The sequence below is a fragment of the Cuculus canorus genome, chromosome 13, assembly GCF_017976375.1.
Source record: "Cuculus canorus isolate bCucCan1 chromosome 13, bCucCan1.pri, whole genome shotgun sequence".
Taxonomy (NCBI): Eukaryota; Metazoa; Chordata; class Aves; order Cuculiformes; family Cuculidae; genus Cuculus; species Cuculus canorus.
The window spans coordinates 463,228-484,884 of record NC_071413.1 but is presented as its reverse complement, the minus strand read 5'-3'; the positions used below and the strand labels follow the sequence as shown (position 1 = coordinate 484,884).

Here is a 21,657-nt window from a genome sequence, read left to right as displayed (position 1 = left end):
GTTTTTTCTCCAAATGCAAAGGAAAATAAACATCTTTAGATGGGTTTTCCTTTGCCCGGGAATACCAGACCAAACTGTTTTTTTACTAACTAGCTACCTTGGGACAGTTTAGCATTAACAAAGAAACTAGGAAGACTCATAGGAATAGTAATTTTTATGGGTATAAACACTGTGTAAATTATTAACAGTCCAGAAAAACGAAAATAAGGGAAACCCAACCACAACAGCCACCCAAGCAGTAACATGCTCCGCGACAAAGTGAGCACGGAAGTGTGGAACAGAAGCCTGGAACAAACTTACTGTTTATGACCCACGCCATGGTCAATGTGTGGTAAAGCAGAGATGTATTTCATGTGAGTCCACAAAAACGTTCAAGGCTTTGGGCTACTATTTGAGAAGTTAAGCAACAGAAGTTAATTTAAGGAACCCCATCGTCCAATCGAAGGTCAAACGTGATGAAGTCTTGCATATGATAGCCCCGGCCATCCTGCACCTGGGAAACAGCCACTACAAACATCCAAGTCTTGAGCAGAGTCCATGCAAGCCTAGAGAAGGATCTGGGCAAGCCTGCGAGGAAGGGATGAGAGCACAAGAAGAAGACACCCTCTTTTATTTCTTTAAGCACTCTGCAGCTTTTTTCACCTCAATTTTATCGTGAACAATCCTTTTCTACCTATTTTTATCAGAGGCAAGCGTTCATCATCTCACACAGGACTTTGCGGGCAGTATTCTTTCCTCTCTGTTTGCCATTCTCCCACATTAATTACAACAGCAACTAAAGACATAAAGGGTGACATTTTCAAACATATTCCAGATCTTCCTTTTCCTACTGAAAAAAAGTATTCTCTGCAGAATACAGTATCAGACTAACATAGATCTGGTATCTGTTAAATTACAACAGGTAATTAGCTCACAGCCACCTTCAACAGCAGGACAACTACTTTTACACTGTCTGCAGCCAGTAGTTAGGAAGAGCACATAAGCTATTTCTAGACAACTCTAATAAGGCTGTGGCTTTTTCTGAGCCCAGAGATAGTCTTGCTCCCTGCAAGCTGCATACAACTCAAGACCTGACAGATACACGCGTTTAAACCTTTTCATAATTCCAGTAATGAAAAATAAAGTCATTACAAAGGCAGCCAAGCGAGAATTGCAATGCCAGCATTTTAAAGCAACTTCTAAACACACTAAAAGCTTTGTCACTTATCCATAGCCTGAGTCTCTGAAGAACCAGCAAACATAGATTTTCTTAACTCCTCCATCTCCCAACCAAATGCCATCAGGGCACCGGGCGTTCACAAGACCCACTACCAGTTTTCACAGCCACAATCGCTGCACTCTAGCACGGCTTCCAGGTTTCACACTTCAGAAACTGGAGGTGATGCTGAGCCACAGGGATACACAGCTCAGCCCCAACACCAGACCAGCCCCATATAGAAGCAGGAGTGGCAAAGCAAGCCTGGCAAAAAGCCTGCCTAACCCCATGCCCGTGTCTTCAAACTCCATCTTCTCTGTTCCTCCCAGGTTACCTAATCCTGCTTTGTCCTCTAGTGGATATCAGATCACCTAAGGAAGGCACAGGAGCTGAGCTTCCAGACGGAGTTGCTCAAAGTCAGCAATGCCTGGTGCATGGAAAAATTTTAAACAAACCAGCTTGAGAATTAAAATTTTAAAATTGCTTTCTTCATAAAATAAAAACTTAAACACTTCATCCTGCTGGTGCTTCCCTCTCCCTTTGTACTGTAAAGTTTATCACAGCCTACGTGGTGATATTTTAAACTGCAAATCAAGCACAGAGCAGGTCAAAGTTCCTCAAAGTTATTAAAAACAAATTCAAAGTCAATACTTTTTTAGACCATTTTGGTATCGGAGAAACGGCATTTTCTAAAGAAAAAAAAAACCAAAACCAAAAAACCAACAATCTACTTTATCAGGAACTTTTTGACAAGTTCTTTCTCATCGCAGAAAATAACAACCTAGGCCATAGAAGGCCTAGAAAACTAGCACATCCCCCGGTGCAGGGTCCTGCGCACAGAGCAGCAGCCACCACAGACCTTTCACCCAGACTGAGGCCCTGCCCACTGCTACATCTGTCAGGAGAGAGAATTATTCATGCCCTAACCAGACCAAGAAGCAGCCTTGGAAAATGAGGGATCATTTTTCATCAAGTTTCATTTTGTGTGCAGGGAAGAGAACAGCAGTCAGTACCTCACACAGAGAGCGAACACAGAACAGCGATGCTGCAATTGTTTACGTGGGGCTCATCTGCTACACCTTGCTGAGCAGCAGCTTGCAACAGTGATTGCAGAACTGAACCCGGGATTATCAAACTACCATCACAGCCAGTTTTCTGGGTACACCTGATCCATAGATACACATCAGAAACGCGTCCAATGGGGAGAACTCCGCTCGTGCACTGTTCATTTATTTTCTTGCCTGCTTGCTCCAAAGCCAGCTCAGTCCAAGAGCCCAGGGCACAGGGCAGCAACTCAGACCCAGTGCTTGAGGACAGGGAACCATCGGCCCCTCTGCCTCCTGGGCAGCAACAGCAGTTTTTAGAGCCTTCACTAAGCTATGGCTGCAAATGACACAGAGAGAGGATGGTGCTGAGGTAGGGGAAACCGGCTGCAGGCAGAGCGGGATCGGAGCCTGCTGGAGGTGCTGAGAGTGCCTATCGTCCCACAACGCCCAGCTACACCTGTGCCACCATCTCTGTCCCCTGCCGGGCTCCTGTCTGCCAGCACTCACACATAATCACTCACAGAAAAGAGAAAATCACACTTTTACTGCACTGAAATCCTTCCAGAGCACTGCAACATGACTCTGACTGATATATCTATTTAAAGCAATGTCAGGATTTTGCCATTAATATTTGATGGGTATTTCTAAACCCTTACAAGAACTGCACAGACCATAAAAAGGTGTTACAGTAAAACACTGCAGCCAACAGCACTATCCTGGACCACAGGGGATGTTGGTTGGCACCATCTCCCACATCTGAAAGCTCTCACAAGATGGCAAGACACCACCACGTCATTGCCAGGACCCAGCTTCTGGGCACATAGGGACTGAAACAGGAGATTAAATAAAAGGACCAGAAGTGGTAGAACAAAACAAAAATCTGAAGTGACAGACATCCATAGAACAAAACCAAGCATGATGTATATTCATTAGTTAAAGTAAATTCAACATAGCATGCGCTGAGGATTGACACGTTTTAAAAGGAATTATTACAGCAAAAGGCTTGCACGTTAGAATGTACTGTTACAAATTAAAACCTCTGTCTTGTTTCTTCAAATTCGAAGATAAATAGATCTTGGGGTACTTTAAAAGGAATGCATATTTAGTATTCTGAAAACATAAATCACAGCAAGAACAATCGTGCTGTTAGAATCAAGGAGAAGACGTATGAAGAAATCTCATCAGTGAATTTATGCAAGCCCTTACACACAAACGGAATTGAAACACATTGGTTCTTCAGAGCACAAAATAAGTTAAGAACAGTGTCAGGAGAATAATGCAACCCAGAAAGCGTATGAACAACTGATCCACACTGACCTAGAGGCAAACGCAGTCTGCCAGCAGAGTGGCCCCAGGAGTTCACAAGTGCGTCCACGTGCCTTTGGTGGGGAAGCAGCTCCCAGTTTGATGTTGGACACCTGGAACCATCACCCCACGATACATCTGACAGAGTAGAGGCTGTTCAAGCTTACAGCTATGTTATTAAAGCACTTGTGTAAACAGTGCCGGTTTTTAATGCTAGAACAGAACTATTTTTATATAAACTTCAGTGCTGCCTGGACTTCAAGCATCTGGAGTCATCCCACCACGTGACCAACGTTAGTCTGTAACCTAGGCAGGCTGACGTTCTCAACACTGGTCGCCCACCCAGTGTTTGCTTTCTAAAGAGCTTTGGAAAACTTCTGAAGTGAATTTAGGGCAGAAATCTGTTCTGTTTGTGTGGTAAAAATGCTCACAGTGTTTCTGTTGAGGTGCTCTTGTCCAGAATGCCTGTGGCCTAAAGCAGGGAGTGGAATTCTGGCTGCAGGTGCTACCCTGGTCTCTCGGCAGTTGCTTTGTCACTCTGAAGGTCTCTCGAATGCAGTCGAAGTAGAAGCCTCTACAATTCCTCAGTTCACCTTCACAGCATTCAAAATACATGAGAATCAGTACGATCCACATTTGGCGCTCGAGACATGTTATTAATTTAGAAAATGTAATAAATTAAGAAAACCTAATATAGAAACAAAACACTACATTAAAAATTGAGTTATCACTAGGGATTAGAACAGGACCAGGGGGAATTTAAGATCAACTAATTGAGCCCCAAGCAGACCACTCTGCAAGTACTCTAGAAATATACAGCAGATCCTGCCCCCAAATAATGAACAGGGTTGGCAGAAACACTGGGAACTCTTGCCAAGTTTATAAATTATTGTGTCTCGCTGAGGTTACAAAGCACACAGCTCACAAATAACTGCTGCATACCCTGGGGTGTGATAAAACTTTCCATAAAAGAGAAAAGTAGCTGTGGTAGCTCAACTAATTTCTCCAGTCCAGGGTCAAACCCTCCCTCTGCCCAGATGTTCAGTGTATGCAACGTCAACGGGAAGGGCATCCTAGAGTGGAACTGAGCTTTAAGCTACAGAAACCCACCGCATTACTGCCTATTACCACAAAGCACGAGTCTGTTACTGTATCCACAGCATTTATCAGAATAAAGTCAGTGGGATCTAAATTCTAAATGCTGAGAACAGAATTAGCTCCCCACTCTGGGCTGCCTACCATGCAGGCAGAAGTGAAGGACCGATAGGATTGTATGTATCTAAAATAAGTCAGCTTTAAGAATTATACTGCCAAGAAAAGCATGTTAATAGAGTCACAAAAGACTTCCCTACACAAATCTGTGCAGCAGAGAAAGCAAGGAAGAGAAGACAGAAATATTCATAACGCTATGTTTTTCATGGCCAGAAAATGCAAACAAAGCAGAAGAAAATCTTTGCAGTTCATGCGACCGTGCTAGACAAGTGGTGTCCTGGCAAGAGAGCAGCAGAAGCACCTTCTGACAACTCTGATCAGGAAGTGCTCGGTTACTCTTCAAGATGGCTGTGCTGTGGAAAGGACAGGTACAACAGTCCAAGACTTTCCTACACGTACTTTATGCTCAGGTAATGACAACTTCATGTAAATAGTGGCACATATTACAAACTCAAACCCTACACTTCCTGTCATTATCACTCACTATACACGTGCAGCATCCTGGGGAGCTACAGGGAAAGGACTGTTGAACAAGATTCATCAGGTTAAAGGGGAAGCTACAGGATCTGAGATGATAAAGGTCTGGGACCTGAACTTTTCATCGTGCCTCTTACAGTAGTTACGCAGAACAAGCAGCACGATTTAGAGTCAGTCTACTTGTAGATAATTGATGGAGAGAGGCTGACAGAGGAATGGGGTGACACAAAGACATCAAATTGTTCTGTCAGTTCTTTCCCTGCGTTCCCTAGGACCAAGGCTCCCTGTCTGTCCAGGCTGACCAACAGCAGAGTGCAGAGTAACCTCTGTATAAAAAAGTGCCTTCCATTATTCCACATCTACTCTGTATTTGTGCATCCACTCATCACCTCCTGCTCCAGATATGTGCCTTTGCTTCGGCAGTCAGTTATTGTCTTAGATCACCCACCTTTTCATTTTGCATTTTCCTTGCCATTTCAGGAACAGAATGTAGGTTTTAAGCTGTTCTCCTCCTGTGAACACTGTTTGGCTTTTGGTGCTTTCCCAAAAATGTTAGGTTTGTTCTAGTTCATTGTTATTTGGTACAGAGAGGAAAAAGAACTAATAAGACACATACATACTTTACTGACCTGTAAGATACTGTCTAGCAGTGATGGAGCTAAACCCTGGCCATTACAAGGCATTCACCTTCTATAAACTTCCACAGGTAAAATCCGTGAGTTAATGATGGATCATAATTTGATGTTTAAATACATTATTGCAATGATTAAATCTACCTTTATGATTTTAATCGTCAGCTTAAAATTCCTCCTTCCATGTCAAAGTTCTAAAATTGATTTGAGATATGGTTCCTACTTGGGCTTCCAAACTGCCTTCTTCAGCAACTCAAATTGATTGGAAATCAATTGATTAAAAGGCAGAGTGGCTCGAGTTTCGTGTTTTATTGGAGCCTCCCAATGTCATCGGGAGATGCTGGAGCCAACCCCAGCAGAGCAGCTGGTTGACCAAGGTAAGCATGCCTACTCATGGTAACACCTGCCCTTTTCAAGCGCTAATGGCTTCAGAAGGCAATGACTGTGCCAGCAGCTTCAGAATACAGAGTTCACTTCTTAGATATCTTACAGTTTTTAGAAAAAACAACAGGCAGGCCAAGAAAACCAGAACCAGATCATATCACAGGAGTTTCACCTGACCCCCAGATCTCTAACAAACGGTTCTGTGCTACAGCTCCTTATCACTCCTGCCATCCACGGAGGAACACTCAGATCACCAGGTCAGTGGCTGTTGGCAGCATTTTACCACCACCTTAAAGACCAGCTGCTTTAAGACAGCTGTTCATAGAGGATGGATTCCTGCTTCTGACTTTTATATCTAGGCAAACCCACACTGAGGAGGAGACAATTCTGTTTTAACCTGCATCCAACTCATCTGAATTATAAACGGGTCTTCTTGAAAGTACTGCACCTAGTGGGAAATTTGCGATTGAAACTAACTTTTGATGAAGATTCTTGGCTAAAGTCTCTTTCACTTGTGCTAAAGGCTATTTTACTGCTATCAAAACCTCGCACTATCTCTACCAACCACAACCTTCTGAGTTGAAAAAGCCTTTCTATCTACAGATAGAGGTACACTCGGTGTGACAGCTTTCTGGAGCAGGAGAGGAAGGATGAAAAGATCCTATAAAGATAAGTTTTTTAAGACAGAGTTCATTCAGTGAGTCAGCATTAAAGGGTGTTCCCAACTTAGTGCATAGGTTCAAAAACTTGATCTCTGCATTCTGACCCAAACTCCCCACCAAGTATTTAGCCTCCCAATATTTTTATAGCATAACTTACTGTCCACAGGTCTGCTGCTTGCTAAGGTCATCCACATCTCTGCCCAATAGCCAGGACACCGCTGCCTCATTGCAGTGCTGGACAACTGGAACAACTGAGACACTTGTAGGCATGCGTGTGCATATATCGCAACATCTCTGTTTGCTTCATCTCCAGGAAAAACGGATCTCACTGCATCAGACAAGATGCGCTCAGATTCTACTCACATTTTCTTCCCAACTCTACAGATCATAAATGCATCATGAAGAAGGATCACACATAAAAAAATTTATGCCCATATATGAAGTTATCAGAAATTACCATGAATAGTCGTAAAATAAAATAAAACTGTTCTGGACTTTGGTTAATTTATTTAAGGGAAAGCTGTGAATTAAAACCATGAATTTTAATTGCTTTCAACGAAGTGAAATGCATGTAAATTCAAAATGAAGAAAATCTCACCAACTCCAGAAGTTTTGGATGAGGACATCATAACTAGGAAAATTCCAGAAAGTGAGTTTACTCCTCTAATAGGGTTTATAAAACTGACTGGGTTTGCGAGGTGGGGGCCTTTGCCTGCGTGACCTCTTGCGCTGCCATGCAGGAAATTTGTCACTGTTCGAATACCAACAAAAACAGAGTTTCGTGGCTTGGAGCCTTCCAAAGCCAGGAACCTTCATTCGCCACAAATACACTGTAATAGAAAAAACTACTTGCCTCTCCATTTTCAACATCATCTTTCCTGCAGTGCATGGCTACACAGTAGGAGTCCGAGCATGTGCCATTCACGGTGGATCTGCGCTGATAAAAGTCACTTCAATATTGTAAAGGCTGTTCTAATACACAATTGAATTGATGGAATGTATGATTTAGAAGGAAATTATTTTAAATTGAGGGAAAGAAACCAGCTGAAGCTACACTTCATGCACACGCTGTAGACTGTAAATATTCTCTTCCTCATCAACATGCAGCAATTTAGTTTAAAACAAACGTCTCAGGTAGGTGATCTTAATCACGTTTTCCTGCAGCACAAAGATCAGCTTTTCTCTGCAATCTTTGAAAAGCAGTACATAAGAATGGCTCAATGGGGATTTAAATTAACTACAGCTGAATTCCATTGATGATAATCTGTGAGTTTAACTATTCCTGCCTCTTCTCAAATGAACTCTGTAGGTTTTCCACCCCATTGTAATAGTTTTCTTAAAATTATAATTATAATTTAATAAGCCTAGTGGCACAGCAGCAGTGCACAAAGCTGCCATGCAAAACACAGTAGTTTCAAACACACCCTCGGGTTTTCAGCAAGGGCTTTTACAACTCGAGATTTTACATTAGATGGAGGGTAAGAAAATATGTTCTCTACACCTTTTTTTTTTTTCAATAATATTGAGAAGACCCATTCCAGAACTCTGTCTCTGCCGCGTACCTAGTTGCTAACGGCTCCTTTAGCAGCCAGAGGCCTCCCTGTCCTGCGCTGCTGGTGGGAGAATTCAGCTGCTCCCACAATGAAAGCACAGGCAGCAAACCCCCGTCAGAGACTGCCTGAGCCCAGCGGTTACAGAGAAGCACCTCGCAGGGCACACATGCACCAGAACCGAGGATGCGCCCAAGGCCCTCATGAGCACACCTCAGCGAGGCCAGCCAGCCCAGGACTGGTATTGTGCATCCCCTATCTGCTACTGACATTGTCAGGGCAGGCTCTCGTTCCACTCGCCCTGACTTATATCCAGTTTGACTTCACTGTGGCAATTCAGAAGGACACACACCATCTGCAGCTTTTACTCGTCAATTTTTGGAAGGAAGTGAGGGCCGCTCTGGTTTCTGTGAGAGTTCCTGCACTTAAGTTTGCTCTGCAAGTGACAATGTTACTACAGTCTGCATCTTTTGCAGGTAAAACTAACGACTAATCATGAAAAATTCGTATCTAGAGAGATTTTCTTAAGAAAAAAGAAAAATCAGAATTATGACTTTTTGCAGCTATTGCACATTTCTATATAGGCATGTTATTTTTAAATTTTAAACCTCACTTGTTATTTTAAAAGTGACACTGTAATTTACTTTTCCCAGATGTATCACTCATTTAATCCTAGCAGCTACCCATCTTTTTCATATTTCTATTATCACTTATTTAAAGTTGAGAAGAGACTTCTAATTGATCGAAATTACATATTCAAATTAGCTTTTTATGAGCTCAAATTAACATACTGCAGACATTTAATTTAATCTGGTCGCCGAAATGTCACCCAATTCATTTGGTTTTGATATATTAATTAGTACAAATTCACTAATTATTAAACTGCAATGAATTCCTCTATCTGAGCATTCCTTCAAGTAACTTGGCGCTCATGATGGCATTACGCACCCCCAAACCCTGCTTCCTCAGGCTCTCTGACATTTCTTTGCACTGACGCACTCGTTGCTGTCCCAATAACTAAAAAATCAGAACAAGCCCCTGTGCCGTCGACAACAGGCAGCACCAGCTCTTACCAGGGAGAGCATGCAATCCAGCCGACCCCAGCCTGAGCCGCCCTGTCTGTTTGTTACCAAGGCAGCGTCTGGGGAAAGCAAAGATTTCCTAAATTTACCCAGGAATTCTGGAGCTCCAGCTGTGCAGGCCCTTGGGGCAGAGCCTCACAGTAAGTTCAGCACCTGGTTCGTAAAGCGAGGAGGACACTGAAGAAACACCTGCTGGTCCTGAACCCCTCCCGACTCTGCCCAGGAGTGGGCTGATCACCACGCTGGATCCGCTGGACGAAATACACCCAACAAGTACTCGGGGAGGACTGCTCCACTGCATCCAATGCGCACACTGTCGGCTGGACCGGGGCTCGCAGAGCTCCTGCTGCGCTTGGTTTAAAACAGAAATGACGGCACAGAGGTAACTGCAGTCCCCAGAGGCAGCAAACAGGTCTATTCCACATTGCCTGGGCTACTGCTCGCTTCCTTACAGTATTTACAGGCTCTAAACTGAGCCAATATGCTCTTAACAAACATAATCCTGGAGAAAAATATTTTTCAACAAAAAAGTATCAATTAAGCGAGAAGAGGAATTTCAATGGCAACAATCTCCTGTAAACACTGTGCTGTTAACAGCCCTTTCCACAGACTCTGCTCATAGTGTGAGATTTCTCCCACAGCTGCATTAACTTACATACAAATAATATCTGGCCTCCTGAGAAGTTTCTCATTTATAGTGTCAGAAAGCATGCACAACTTCAGCAACCTCATGTACCTTTAAAATACCTTAGTTCAAGGAAAGCTTTTCAAGTCCTCATCAAATACCTTGAGTTTTGAGACAGAAAAAGAAATACAAACAAACCCTGGCAAATTTTCACATTTTTCCTCTCACCGGAACATAACAAAGAGCACAATGGTTTTGCCAAAGTAAAGTACATGTGCTTTGTAACGGAGGTGAGGGAAAGTGTGGGACATAAAGCCTACAATGCCACAAGATCAGGAAAATCAGCAAGAAACTGCAGCACAGAATGCTGTGTCAGCTGTGCTTTTCAGTACAAAGGTAGGAAGTTATTTTCTATCAAAAAAGCTCAATTGGAAAAATATCCTTATCTGTCCACTTTCGGATTCGAGCTCTGAGTAGTTGGCTTTTTGGGGGTGTTTTCTGAAAACTCTGACTCTGGGTCCTAGCTCTCAGTCCCAGGACAACCCACCTTGATTTCAGCAGAACCCCTCCTTCGCGGGCAGCGCTGGGGAGAACTTCATGAGATGGAATCATTCAGAAGTTTTGAGAAGAAAAAAATAAAATAAAAAATCACTCAAGCATAGATAATGCCACAGTGGAAACCAAACCTCTCTCATTCAGGGTTTAAAATCCCTTTTTGGGTCTTCCATTATCTCTACGGGCTATATTACAAAGTAGATGAAAAGTAAGGTTAAAAACAAATCCACCAGAAAACTGTTCAAAAGAAATGTTAAATGTAAAGCCACTGGGTTCAAAGCCCTCCTTGGCTTGGTTACAGCTCTTTGATAGCTCCATGAGAATGATTTGAACTGCCACAAAGTTCTCTTGAGCCCCTTTGTAGACTCTGACTCCGCTCACCAGCGAGAACAGCCGCTAAAACAGGCCAGAAGGGCAGATAGTGCACGATCGCAGTCACTAAGACATTTTCCCACCATTGACAAGCAGCCCTTTTGTGGGGCAGTGACGGAGAGTGTGGAAGAGACGAACCCATGGCATTGCAACATGCGCCGCACCCTCTCCACTGACCACACCCATCTTCATCAGTATCGCCTAACTTACTTAAACTCTGAAGTCATTTGGAGACGAAAACCTGGCTCAAAATGATCTTCCCAAATAGCCTACCTTAAACTTTTCTTTGTAAGCACACATTAAACATTAACTCATTATTCCCAAGCTGAAGAGCAATTAAGCAATGGCAGGACTCTTGACAGGCATTTTGAACAGCACAGGCTGTTTCGGCTGGAGGGACTGCAGGGATCACCTGGCCCAGCTACTGAGCAGCTCAGGGCTGGCCCCGCTGAAGCACGTTAAGGGCATCGTCTCAGTGCATTATGACACCCTGCGGGCACACACACAGCTAGAGAGGGGCTCCAAAATCACAGCACATACAGTACAAGCACACTCTATATTCTCACTAGAACACTTTTTGGAAGTCAGATGAGCCTTTTCAACCTTGAACTTCAGCACGCAGGTAAGAGCAGTTAAGCTGTAGTAGCAGAGCTGACACCAATTATAGTGATACGTATCCGATGGGCACTTTATTTCTTATTACAGCCTCTGTTTAAAATTAAATTTTCCCCTCAAAACTAAATTACTTTAAGATGTTTCTCTGGACTACTTTTGGATCTGGTATAGTTATGAAGCATTACACAATTTCCATCTAAACATATCTATCAGACGCCACACTTACCTGCTCCCTAGGGCTGGGAGCCTGATTGCTACTCACTCCTGACCCTGAGCCCAAGCCCCGCTCTGCTGACGTTTCCCGGGTCCCTGTGCCTGGCAAGTGAGGTCCCTGCTTTATCCAAAAAGACAGGTAATTGTGGGCAACACTTGACTTTGAATCTGGGTAAACAAAAAACTCTGACATCTCAAACTTCAGTGACTTTGTCGTGTTCATATCTTCAAGTATTTACAAGATGGATTACGTTCAGCACCAAAATAGCACAAGAACAAAGTGTTCAAGACATTAATGCCTCTCATTTGCCATCCATTTGCTTCCCTATCTTATATGGCTACACAGAGGAGATCTGCGAGGAGAGAAAGTTAACAGAGCTGCGGGAGTTTAAAATAAAGACAGATCAGTTTTCCCCTCGATGCAGGAAAGCTGTACCTGGAATGTGAACATTGACCAAAATACTTGCCAGGTTCCCCAGAGCTCCTCTGCAGTTCTGTAAGGGAACACTGACCTTCAGTTGGACACCTAGGAACACTGGAGTCTTCCCAGCACTGATGCTATTGGAAGGTGCATGGTGTTTCTCTCATGTACGAGGGCAATCCGGTCTGTTGTGGTTACCGATCCAATCACGCCAAAAGCAGCCAGCAGTAAATCTGCCAAACAAGCTTTAAACAGTGAACAAACCAAGAATCAGCAGATGTGAGCATTATTTTTTTATAAAGCCAAAACCTCAGAAGCTGAACTTAACTTCCCATTACTTGAATTGCCCCAAGGTCTGAATCTTTTTCTATTTTTAAAGGGTCTGGACAGGAAAACAGGTTAATTCAGTATTTTGACTGAATATGAAGGTTTATATATAAATAGATATATAAGCTCTAAAACATCTCGTCTCATTTTATGAACATACTGTTCCAACATTTAAATGTGTATGGAGATATTTTTGCTTGTTACTTACTATAACAGCATACAGCCAAATTGATTTACAACAGCACACTTCCTATCCCAATACCCAAAACTCAGTAAAATCACAGAAACGAGTAAAACTCCCCTCCTTGCCTTGGTTTCGAGCCAGGCTAATGAAGCTGTGCCTGACTAGTACCAACAGACAGCTCTGAGTATGCAGAAAAGCTGCAGCAGGTTCTCTAAAGACATTGCCCTGTTCAGGAAAGCAGCTTCTGCACACTCTCACACATGCGCAAGGCTTCCATGACCCGGATCCAGTGGAACTGGCAAGGGATGTGCGAGTTCTCCTATGCACAACACAGCACCATGTAAAAGCTCACTGCTCCTGCCCTGAACAAATGTGCGGGTTAGATCCCACATGTGAGCTAACGGAGCTTTCTTTAGCTGGTGAAGTGCTGCCGTGCTTCCAGGCCATCAGCAAGCACCCCCTCAGCAGCGAGTGCGCCAGGCAGGAAGGCAGTCAGGCTGCACCTAGGTAGGGTTGCTCCTCCCTCCCCTCTTGCTGTTACCCTCGACCTCCACACCTCCTGGGTCGCCGCCTCATTTGGGAGGCTGGAAGCTGCCTCTGGGAACGGGTTACAGCAGAAATAGCTGTCACATGAACAGGAGCTTCTGTTCCGGACAGTGAAGCAGAGGGGTTCAGCTAGGACAGACAGAAAGTAATATTATCAAGCTCTTTGGTAACACAGAGCCTTTCCCAGAGAACCAGGTGCAATGAAGGCATCACTGTGAGCCTCAGGAACTGGACAGCAAGTCTGCCCCTTCGCTTCATTAAACAAAATGGCAGGAGGTAAAGAAAAGGTCCTTAAAAGCTCAGGTACAAACACACTTTAATCCTGACCAGTTTGATTTCATATCACGGCTTTTGATTCACACCAAGTAATTTCTCCCATTCGCATCATGTGTCCTCTCCAAGCACAGATTTAATTAAGATTAGGAAATGAAAAGGTACTGAGGATTAGTCAGGTTTGTGAGACAACGTCTGTAACAATCACTCGCTCAGGACTAGCCAGGAAAGATCACGCCTATCACACATTCAGAGGGGAGGGAACACACACCATACAGTAATTTCTGATTTATGGAACACGATGAAATTCAGTGATAGACAAATGTTAAATGTGACTAATAACTTAACCGTTGTGGGACCTCACAGGTCCCTTTTCCAAGACAGGTCTGTGAAAGACAGAGGTCTGCAGAATCCTTTGGGGCAGGTGGCTGAGACACGCTGACACGTACAGGATGCTTCACTCCTCTGCTAAGGGCAGCTCCTCACTGCACATTAAGGTTTCCATTTACTTCAAGATCCTCCACAGTCTCCTTAACCAAACACAAGCATAGTGGACAAGAAAGCTTGGCCAGATGGAAGTGGACTTGGCCAGAGCAAGCTCAGAATCCCTGTCACGCAGGCTCCGTGTGGCCAGCACCACTCTCAGTCAGCGGCGCTTACCCAAGTGTTGTTCTAATCCCTAAGACTTCACACAGTCACATTTTCACTCAGAAGGGTTACTTCTTTCCCCACTCACATCATTAAATCGTTATTATTCACAGATTTAATTTAGATTATAAAGAACAAAATATAGAAAGTGTTTGGAAGGGTGCTCAATTAGGGCTACAATGATTCCACATTAGCATCTGTTTCCATGTGGTTTTAAGTAAAGAAGCGAAGATTGTGGAACAGTAATTTTGGGTAAAATTTCCCTTCTCAAATCATTCCTTCAGAGGCCTGGTTTGTGGTGTGCCTTCTCCCTCCCTCGCAGCGGCTGAAAGCACCAGCGCTGCTCAAAGCGGTGTCAGCATGCGGAGCTTGGATCATCAGGGAATGCATGGAGGCTGCACCCAGCGGCAGTGGGAACAGGGAGGGAGGCCCCAGGCACAGGCCTGCAGACTCACACCGACACATCCACCCCACAGGGCAGAAGAGCATGGCGATAAACTCCGCAATTGCTCTTTTCCTGCGTGGCAGCCTGAGCTACAGCTCCTCTCTGCTTCCTCCCCACTGGGAAGGGCATGGCTCTTCCTACGAATTGCCAAGCACACTTGAGGCCATCTCCACAAAGCCTCCCAAGCACGGACATAATCTCCTTGGGGCAGCCTCTAAGGCAGAAAAGTAAAGACTGCTTATATTTTGCCATCCCCTATTATCTTGTCACATGCATTCACAGCCGCAGCAGACAGGCCCAAGACAGGTCATTTAACTCCTGCCATCTCTTATATTCTCCTGTGCTACAGGAGAGCCAGAAATGTCACACCTACTACAGGGAAATGAAGGCTACTTCACACAAGATCAAACGTAGCCACGAAAGAGGAACAGGAAAAGCCACCACAAACTGATGTTGACAGAAGAATCTCCAGAAAAACACTCAGCAAAGAAACCCAGAGCAGTGAAGGAACCATAAGGTATTGCATTCTTGTGCTCCTCGACCACTGCTGAACACTGCCTCTAGTTTCGGCGACTCAGGGATTCTTGGTCATTCCCTGTCCTCACCTCTATTGCAGCAACATCGCAGTGTATCCCTTGGGGTACCATGTTCACACAAAAACTCCTACATCTCCATCTGCACGGACTTCACTCCTAGAAGGCAGCGGTCCTGTAGTGCTTGGGGAAATGCGTCTACAAGCAGACAAGATGTAAAGGTCACTTAACTTGTTAAAATCCAACAATGAAGGCTCTGGGTGAAAGAAAGAGTGAAGACCAAAAGCTAAAATTCAATCATCTAAAGTTTAACAAGAGCACATAAATTAATTGCAGTGATCATCCTGTTGAAAGCCTACAGTAATAACAACTGATCAATACGTGTGCATGGGTGCAGATACACACAAGAACAAGACAAAGTAGTGAAATACAAGCACGAAAGGATAAATAGAAATCTCCACAGCTTTTGAAAACACAGGCCTTTTCTTTTCATACTTCTATTGAAGTATGTGGAAAAAATACCGAAACACAGCATATGTACTTAGAACATTAACTACAGTAATATATCCTAACAATAAATGTTCATCTACTACCAATTTAACTTGATTAGCCCTCCTTTTCTTTTTTAGCTGACTAACCTCCTAGCATGCGGAGATGTACTCTCAGGCCTGTCTTGCCTGCCTAGACGACAGACTGGTTCTGAAAGAGCACCTTTCCCAGCATAACTGGGTCCCCTTTCGGATGAAGTCACCTATATGCATCCCTATGCATCACACTGATGAAAAAAGATACTATGTGTGAGATATGAACACTAAATTAAGGCACAAGGAATGGACAATCTTGGAGACCTTAAACTGGTAAGAAACCTGCTCAGCAGCATTGTAAAAAAAGCTGAAAACAGCTCTGCGATTTGATAGTCTGCTGAGCACCAAACCTCCTTCAGTACCAGACTGAGAAGTGGATAGCAAGATGTGATTAACAGGAGCCTTTTTAAGGCTCAGCCTATTACTGATTGGTCACAACCATCCTGCAAAACCTCATTTGTGACATCAGTAGAACAGAAATTATAATGCCGGTTTAATAACCTGAGAGAACTTTGCTGCTAAAAGTCTGAACCATTTCTTCAATATTCAACAGTACATTTACTCTGTAAATGATAAACCAGGATTGCAGCAGAACACATGGTGTTAGCCAGCCATGACTTTTCTTTGTTAAAAAAGAACAGAATCGCTGCGAGACGAATCCCACGGTCCTTTCTCCCACAAAGCTCTCTTTGAGGTCAATGGAGAATCTGGCTATTAAAGAATGCTAAACTCCGACCTCTGGAATCACACCACACAAATCACACTTGGTTTTGAAAATAACCTCCCATCCCAGGTCTGGAAGGATGTTCAAATCCGGAGAAGCAAGACATCCTTTTCCTATTATCTTTCCCTTAAGATGAAAACACTTGAAAGGTTACGACTGGCAAAGCCCTCAGCCTCCTCACTCACTGGCCTTTTCATTGCCTACTTATTTCTTCCTTTAGGAAATACGAGAAGTAACAAGGGTCATGGGTCTGTTTAATCTAGTGAGAGTGACACCTTATCACTAGATACATCTAGGCCAGTATAAAGGAATACTGTCAACAATGTGCTTTCCTACACCGAGGCAACTGGAGGTGATGGTGAACCAGGAGAGAATGTAAACTGCACGCCTTGGTTTTACCTTTCAGGAGTTTTAGGTGAGTAATGTCTAAAACCAGAGTGACAAAACCACCAGGGACTGTGATGGTGCCAGCAGCGAGTGCCCAGCTCCACACCTGATGAGCCTGTACACTTCCTGATGACAATCCAAATCAATTCGCCTAAAAGCCCATTCTTGAATGTTAAACACAGTCAAAAGCTATACAGCTCACATTATGCAAATACATAAACTCAGCCAACCTGACTCTATCAAGCAAGAAATAATCTCCATTGCAATAACTGCTTTCAAATTCAAGAACGCTTATCTTGCACCTCAGATGTGACTGATTTTGTTCCCTGCTCATGTCTCTCGCACAATTCTGCACTCCATCAGGTTCACAAGGTTGTCGGGCAGCAGCTCCACACAGAGGTGCCACAGGACTGACATGGTCAGTGCTTTTGCAGAGCAGAAGCAGCTGGAGCATCCTCCAGGTGGCTCCAAGAGTGGTGCTGCTGCTGTGGAAGGTGCCTACCCGTTGTAATAAACTGCTGAAAGTCAAGGATGCCATCTGGGGTATGGGCAATCCACAGCTCACGCGTATTCGGAGGTAACTGAGCACCACAGAAAATAACAGCCCTCTCCCTCAGAAGGAGACAGCTGGATTACCAACCTCCTGTTGCACTCTCCTGAAGCCAAATGAAGCACTGTGTGCTTCAGACATTATTATCACAGTAGATTAAATGTTACCTGTGTGAAAATTCACACAAGGTAACCTCACAGCCAAAGAAAATATTTCTGTGCTGCATGTGACACATGTGGCTTTGCTCTTTGTAATGTTTCCTTATGTATCATTGCTCAAGAAAATCAGTTCCATTGAAGCCAAAGAGATTTTACATGGATTAGGTGCTCAAAGAACAGGGTTTACTCCTAAAGCCATAGAAGGAGGGCTTAAATGAGCACATTTAAAATCCAGAAGTTTTAAACCCCGTCGAGGATGATTTAAGTGTTCAGCAATCTGATTTTGGAAACCTATTTGTCTCCCGGTGCCTAGCGAGCTAAACTGGTTTTGAAAATAGGACTGTGTCAGCTTGACATTTGACAGTACCACTCTCAGACTCCCTTCAGCATCTTCGTCCTCTCAGAAGCTTCCAAACATTAGCACCCAAGGAGAGAGCAGAGACTTCAGTGACTGGTAATATATTCACAAAATTGTACAACAACGATGTGTAAAACCGACTGACTATCCCAGCATTGCCAGGCAAGTCGCCTATAAATCACACAGACACCTTGCTGCATCTGTTTAACAGACATGAAAAATAACATTGCTCAAAGAGCAGTCAGCAGAGTCTGGCAGGACTGGCAGGAATAAGGGTGAAGGCATTCTTTTCACTGCCAGGTTCTCTCTCACAGCTCCACGATGTTTACAACAGAAGTTAAATTATTTTAGACTGAAATAACTAATCTCAGTTCCTATTAAAGTATTCAGAGGATGAAGAGGTTTATCAACAGGATCACAGATATGTCTGCTGAATGTTCCTGCCACCTTCAGCACCCAAACACCCTCGGAATGCAAAGGCTCCCTTGAAGGGAAGCTCCTCACTCCTTTGACTGCTTGAATATGACTTGTAAGCCATTTCTGAAGTTGCCTCCTTATGAGAATTTATAACACATGGGAATTCTCTTGCTCCTAAGCCAACAGGGCAACCTTCAAAATTCAGCTTTTCTCAGGGTCTGCTAAGCTAGCCAAAAGGTTCCAGGAATTCCCAACAGGCTGAGCTCAAAGGAGCAAGCCCAGCTTCAGGGGCGTATAGATGACACAGAGGGAGGACTGCTGCTGCTGGACGTCTCATGTGAGGAAGAACCTCACGTGGCTCTTCCAAGGAGGAGGGCAGACAGGCAGAGGACACCCGAAATCCAAGCAGGCAGCAGGAAACATCTCTTTGTGGGCAAATCAAACAGGTCTTCACTTCCCACATTTTCACAGAAATATTAAGATCTAATAAAATTTACTCCCAGAAACTGAATGCAAGGAAACGTCTTTGTCCTTGTAAGCTGTAAAAGTCTCTTTCCTCAAACAGTTCCTGCACTACACCCTCAGTCAGCTACAGCAACACTGTGAGTGCACGGCTGTCAGGAGCCAGGTTTGGTGAAGAAAGTAAAGCACAAAGGGATATTTAAACAAACACGACAGTAGAACGGACTACATTTGGTGACCTCTACCTTCTGTGTAAAACCCAATAATGTACCACGATTAAAAATCCATTGTCCAGAGTGAATAAAACCCAACGTGCTCCAGTCTAGCAATGGAATGATGGTTTGGAATTGTAATTGCTCTATAGACCATTGAATTAGAAGGTGGGGAGAACAGCTGTACCCCAGGAGATGTCCAAGATCATTAGAAAAGTTTAATTATTAAAAGGTTTTATCTTTGAAGGCTACGTCTGTTTCTGTATTTGTGTGCACTTCTACTTGTTTTCTAAATTATTAAGAGCCACCACCACCAAGCCCACTCCCACTTGAATCCCTTTGGAATATTTTATGTGCTCTTAACCACCTCAATGAGATGAATCCAATGCTCTGTGGTCTCCACTTGGGAAAGTACAGAACCATATCTTAACTCCCGCTGGGATAAATCTTCAGCTGATACATATATCACATCTACAGAGCTTCGGCATCCACCTCAGGGGGACCTACCTGCCTTCTCAGTAGATTGCTGAACCAGCTTATTGAAAAGAAATAAATAAAACAAAAAGTGTTCCTGAAACTGTCATGCAGTATTGACAACATGGAGATGAATATTTGTTCAAACTGCATAAAAATCATTATAATGGAATTCCACGTACATTCAGTACCACATGTAAGTGTTAGTGTGCACCAGACAGCCCGGTTTGAGGTAACACGGCACTTCCGAACAGATCATTAAAGGTCCTTGTGGTTAGGCCATCATTTTGTTGGTGATCTTATTTTGTAGCCAAAGCCATTAGGAAAACATAAAACTGGTTTCAGGAAAGCACATTAGTTAATTTTAAAGTCATCTAAACCAAATCAAAAGGAGAATATTTGATTTATTCTAATTGTTTACAGACTTCACAGTACTGTGGTTCTACAGCTTCGTATCTTGTCCAGGGGAAACATATTTCATAGGAATAGCAATAACATGGGGTTTGACTTCTTGCTTTCCTCTTAAGTAATTCTCTAATAATTCACTTAAGGCTTCTATCGACAAGAACAGGCCCCGTTTTTCTGCCTGGTTCTGTGTGTGTTGTTGTCAACAGCCTTCCTTAGGTGTAACAGAAAGCCGCAACAATCTGAACACCAGGAAATCAGTTTCAGAGCAGCTGCCATGAGCTGGTCTCTACAAACCCCTCAAGCGAATTAACAGTGCACAACCCAGCCGAAACCCTTCTTAAACGCACACCAACATGACACCTTTTCCAACCGTTCGCACTGTTTGTTTCTGCAGTTTGCTCCATCTTGCCTTTCTTGCCTCCTTACCATATCTTTTAGACTACAAGCCCTTAAGACACAATTATCACTCATTGTGTTTTCCAGCTGCACGGCAAAGTGGGGCTCAATCTGTTTGTGATCACAGTGTAAACGCTGCATCAATCATAAAAGCAGTCGTACTGCATTACAAACTGGATTTGTCTATTATTTCACAAAAGGAACACAGTGATCCTTTCAGCAGAAAATGCCTTTAGGTTTTGCATTTATATAGAACTCATCACAGTGGGGCCCCAGGATAAAACTGGGGCACCTGTGCTCAGGTTTAAGATGTATCATCATTTCCATTGACTTCTGCCGCTGTTCTGGACTGCTCCTCGCATCCTGCTGTAACGGGCACAGACACCATGTCAAATGACATACAATTGCATCCTAAGTTGTTAAATCCCACCAGGCAGAAATTGTTATTTACTTCTTTTCTTGATGCTGCATTTCCAGTGCAACATGAAGCCTTTCCTTATTCACAGGCTTTCATTATACTTGTCAAAAGGTTTATCCTTATCACAGGTGCAGATATCGTAGGCACTGCAGCAGATTCACAAGTGAGGTTTGACATTCATTTCTAGTGCACCACAGTGGACAGCTTGCAGTTGCTTTCTTCGACTTTCAGTTTCTGCAGGCAAACAAAGTTCTACCTTAGGCACGTCTAAGCTGGAAGAAGCTCCAGCGTTCCCCATCTGCCGCTGCCACGAAATCTTTTTCACAGAAAGAACGATAAATTCTTGCTTGGATTTCTCCACTGCTTCCCAAAAATAAACTACCCCAGACCTAGCACATTACATAGATTCTGCCAAAGCCACCCAGGGTCAACAGGGTCCTTTTTGTTCGGTTGGATTTTTTTTAATACTTTAAGCTTTCTTAGTAACTGGGGAACTTGTGGAGCCCTGAATTAACCCAACCAACTGTGACGAAGCTGCTGTGGCACTGTAGCTGCTCCTGTTGGTGAGGTCTCCTGGTAGCACAGCTCTTTGACCCCTGAAGGCTACTGCAAGAGCCTCAGTGCTTTTTGCAGAAGGGAAACAACACACAAGCCTATTTAGGCACATGCTTGATGGGAACAGCCTGGCCAGGGGACAGTCTGTCTCTTTTTAAACCCATTGATTTTCAGTACCTGATACCCTCTAGACAGGCACTGATATGACTCAGGATGAAGATTCTGGCTTCTTCCAAGACTTTCCCTAGCCTT

At 43.7% G+C, this 21,657-nt stretch overlaps 1 protein-coding gene across 1 annotated transcript in view; it reads right to left on the bottom strand.

The window, feature by feature from the left end:
- Window positions 1-21,657, bottom strand: part of SHCBP1 (SHC binding and spindle associated 1) — a 255,291-nt gene that overhangs the window by 154,497 nt on the left and 79,137 nt on the right. The window contains exon 19 of the mRNA XM_054078490.1: window positions 12,438-12,591. The gene's annotated coding sequence lies outside the window, so the exon portion shown is untranslated. The remainder of the gene's footprint in view (window positions 1-12,437; window positions 12,592-21,657) is intronic.